Here is a 4,926-nt window from a genome sequence, read left to right as displayed (position 1 = left end):
GAGAGAGATATTTCTATGAAGTTGTACAAAAACGCTTTTCTTTCGCCAAGACAGTGCGTTTCTCACTGTTACATGCATTTGAATGGGGAACTCGACCGAAACAAAGTATAGGTTTTCATTATGTGAATAACTTGGAAATCTTAGCTCAAACAGCTGCAAAACCTGTTTTCCCAGCACGGGAACCTTGAGTTCTATAAGATAAAGCCATAAACATGTGTATCCGAGTCTTCTATCAAAAGTTACAGCTATTTCTATGAAGTTGTACAAAAACGCTTTCTTTCGCCAAGACAGTGCGTTTCTCACTGTTACATGCATTTGAATGGGGAACTCGACCGAAACAAAGTATAGGTTTTCATTATGTGAATAACTTGGAAATCTTAGCTCAAACAGCTGCAAAACCTGTTTTCCCAGCACGGGAACCTTGAGTTCTATAAGATAAAGCCATAAACATGTGTATCCGAGTCTTCTATCAAAAGTTACAGCTATTTCTATGAAGTTGTACAAAAACGCTTTCTTTCGCCAAGACAGTGCGTTTCTCACTGTTACATGCATTTGAATGGGGAACTCGACCGAAACAAAGTATAGGTTTTCATTATGTGAATAACTTGGAAATCTTAGCTCAAACAGCTGCAAAACCTGTTTTCCCAGCACGGGAACCTTGAGTTCTATAAGATAAAGCCATAAACATGTGTATCCGAGTCTTCTATCAAAAGTTACAGCTATTTCTATGAAGTTGTACAAAAACGCTTTCTTTCGCCAAGACAGTGCGTTTCTCACTGTTACATGCATTTGAATGGGGAACTCGACCGAAACAAAGTATAGGTTTTCATTATGTGAATAACTTGGAAATCTTAGCTCAAACAGCTGCAAAACCTGTTTTCCCAGCACGGGAACCTTGAGTTCTATAAGATAAAGCCATAAACATGTGTATCCGAGTCTTCTATCAAAAGTTACAGCTATTTCTATGAAGTTGTACAAAAACGCTTTCTTTCGCCAAGACAGTGCGTTTCTCACTGTTACATGCATTTGAATGGGGAACTCGACCGAAACAAAGTATAGGTTTTCATTATGTGAATAACTTGGAAATCTTAGCTCAAACAGCTGCAAAACCTGTTTTCCCAGCACGGGAACCTTGAGTTCTATAAGATAAAGCCATAAACATGTGTATCCGAGTCTTCTATCAAAAGTTACTGCTATTTCTATGAAGTTGTACAAAAACGCTTTCTTCGCCAAGACAGTGCGTTTCTCACTGTTACATGCATTTGAATGGGGAACTCCACCGAAACAAAGTATAGGTTTTCATTATGTGAATAACTTGGAAATCTTAGCTCAAACAGCTGCAAAACCTGTTTTCCCAGCACGGGAACCTTGAGTTCTATAAGATAAAGCCATAAACATGTGTATCCGAGTCTTCTATCAAAAGTTACAGCTATTTCTATGAAGTTGTACAAAAACGCTTTCTTTCGCCAAGACAGTGCGTTTCTCACTGTTACATGCATTTGAATGGGGAACTCGACCGAAACAAAGTATAGGTTTTCATTATGTGAATAACTTGGAAATCTTAGCTCAAACAGCTGCAAAACCTGTTTTCCCAGCACGGGAACCTTGAGTTCTATAAGATAAAGCCATAAACATGTGTATCCGAGTCTTCTATCAAAAGTTACAGCTATTTCTATGAAGTTGTACAAAAACGCTTTCTTTCGCCAAGACAGTGCGTTTCTCACTGTTACATGCATTTGAATGGGGAACTCGACCGAAACAAAGTATAGGTTTTCATTATGTGAATAACTTGGAAATCTTAGCTCAAACAGCTGCAAAACCTGTTTTCCCAGCACGGGAACCTTGAGTTCTATAAGATAAAGCCATAAACATGTGTATCCGAGTCTTCTATCAAAAGTTACAGCTATTTCTATGAAGTTGTACAAAAACGCTTTCTTTCGCCAAGACAGTGCGTTTCTCACTGTTACATGCATTTGAATGGGGAACTCGACCGAAACAAAGTATAGGTTTTCATTATGTGAATAACTTGGAAATCTTAGCTCAAACAGCTGCAAAACCTGTTTTCCCAGCACGGGAACCTTGAGTTCTATAAGATAAAGCCATAAACATGTGTATCCGAGTCTTCTATCAAAAGTTACAGCTATTTCTATGAAGTTGTACAAAAACGCTTTCTTTCGCCAAGACAGTGCGTTTCTCACTGTTACATGCATTTGAATGGGGAACTCGACCGAAACAAAGTATAGGTTTTCATTATGTGAATAACTTGGAAATCTTAGCTCAAACAGCTGCAAAACCTGTTTTCCCAGCACGGGAACCTTGAGTTCTATAAGATAAAGCCATAAACATGTGTATCCGAGTCTTCTATCAAAAGTTACAGCTATTTCTATGAAGTTGTACAAAAACGCTTTCTTTCGCCAAGACAGTGCGTTTCTCACTGTTACATGCATTTGAATGGGGAACTCGACCGAAACAAAGTATAGGTTTTCATTATGTGAATAACTTGGAAATCTTAGCTCAAACAGCTGCAAAACCTGTTTTCCCAGCACGGGAACCTTGAGTTCTATAAGATAAAGCCATAAACATGTGTATCCGAGTCTTCTATCAAAAGTTACAGCTATTTCTATGAAGTTGTACAAACGCTTTCTTTCGCCAAGACAGTGCGTTTCTCACTGTTACATGCATTTGAATGGGGAACTCGACCGAAAACAAAGTATAGGTTTTCATTATGTGAATAACTTGGAAATCTTAGCTCAAACAGCTGCAAAACCTGTTTTCCCAGCACGGGAACCTTGAGTTCTATAAGATAAAGCCATAAACATGTGTATCCGAGTCTTCTATCAAAAGTTACAGCTATTTCTATGAAGTTGTACAAAAACGCTTTCTTTCGCCAAGACAGTGCGTTTCTCACTGTTACATGCATTTGAATGGGGAACTCGACCGAAACAAAGTATAGGTTTTCATTATGTGAATAACTTGGAAATCTTAGCTCAAACAGCTGCAAAACCTGTTTTCCCAGCACGGGAACCTTGAGTTCTATTAAGATAAAGCCATAAACATGTGTATTCGAGTCTTCTATCAAAAGTTACAGCTATTTCTATTACGTTGTACAAAAACGCTTTCTTTCGCCAAGACAGTGCGTTTCTCACTGTTACATGCATTTGAATGGGGAACTCGACCGAAACAAAGTATAGGTTTTCATTATGTGAATAACTTGGAAATCTTAGCTCAAACAGCTGCAAAACCTGTTTTCCCAGCACGGGAACCTTGAGTTCTAAAAGATAAAGCCATAAACATGTGTATCCGAGTCTTCTATCAAAAGTTACAGCTATTTATATGAAGTTGTACAAAAACGCTTTCTTTCGCCAAGACAGTGCGTTTCTCACTGTTACATGCATTTGAATGGGGATCTCGACCGAAACAAAGTATAGGTTTTCATTATGTGAATAACTTGGAAATCTTAGCTCAAACAGCTGTAAAACCTGTTTTCCCAGCACGGGAACCTTGAGTTCTATAAGATAAAGCCATAAACATGTGTATCCGAGTCTTCTATCAAAAGTTACAGCTATTTCTATGAAGTTGTACAAAAACGCTTTCTTTCGCCAAGACAGTGCGTTTCTCACTGTTACATGCATTTGAATGGGGAACTGACCGAAACAAAGTATAGGTTTTCATTATGTGAATAACTTGGAAATCTTAGCTCAAACAGCTGCAAAACCTGTTTTCCCAGCACGGGAACCTTGAGTTCTATAAGATAAAGCCATAAACATGTGTATCCGAGTCTTCTATCAAAAGTTACAGCTATTTCTATGAAGTTGTACAAAAACGCTTTCTTTCGCCAAGACAGCGCGTTTCTCACTGTTACATGCATTTGAATGGGGAACTCGACCGAAACAAAGTATAGGTTTTCATTATGTGAATAACTTGGAAATCTTAGCTCAAACAGCTGCAAAACCTGTTTTCCCAGCACGGGAACCTTGAGTTCTAAAAGATAAAGCCATAAACATGTGTAACTGAGTCTTCTATCAAAAGTTACAGCTATTTCTATGAAGTTGTACAAAAACGCTTTTCTTTCGCCAAGACAGTGCGTTTCTCACTGTTACATGCATTTGAATGGGGAACTCGACCGAAACAAAGTATAGGTTTTCATTATGTGAATAACTTGGAAATCTTAGCTCAAACAGCTGCAAAACCTGTTTTCCCAGCACGGGAACCTTGAGTTCTAAAAGATAAAGCCATAAACATGTGTATCCGAGTCTTCTATCAAAAGTTACAGCTATTTATATGAAGTTGTACAAAAACGCTTTTCTTTCGCCAAGACAGTGCGTTTCTCACTGTTACATGCATTTGAATGGGGAACTCGACCGAAACAAAGTATAGGTTTTCATTATGTGAATAACTTGGAAATCTTAGCTCAAACAGCTGCAAAACCTGTTTTCCCAGCACGGGAACCTTGAGTTCTATAAGATAAAGCCATAAACATGTGTATCCGAGTCTTCTATCAAAAGTTACAGCTATTTCTATGAAGTTGTACAAAAACGCTTTCTTTCGCCAAGACAGTGCGTTTCTCACTGTTACATGCATTTGAATGGGGAACTCGACCGAAACAAAGTATAGGTTTTCATTATGTGAATAACTTGGAAATCTTAGCTCAAACAGCTGCAAAACCTGTTTTCCCAGCACGGGAACCTTGAGTTCTATAAGATAAAGCCATAAACATGTGTATCCGAGTCTTCTATCAAAAGTTACAGCTATTTATATGAAGTTGTACAAAAACGCTTTCTTTCGCCAAGACAGTGCGTTTCTCACTGTTACATGCATTTGAATGGGGAACTCGACCGAAACAAAGTATAGGTTTTCATTATGTGAATAACTTGGAAATCTTAGCTCAAACAGCTGCAAAACCTGTTTTCCCAGCACGGGAACCTT

The sequence above is a fragment of the Maylandia zebra genome, linkage group LG13, assembly GCF_041146795.1.
Source record: "Maylandia zebra isolate NMK-2024a linkage group LG13, Mzebra_GT3a, whole genome shotgun sequence".
NCBI classification, from domain to species: Eukaryota; Metazoa; Chordata; class Actinopteri; order Cichliformes; family Cichlidae; genus Maylandia; species Maylandia zebra.
Note: the sequence above shows the minus strand (reverse complement) of the source record.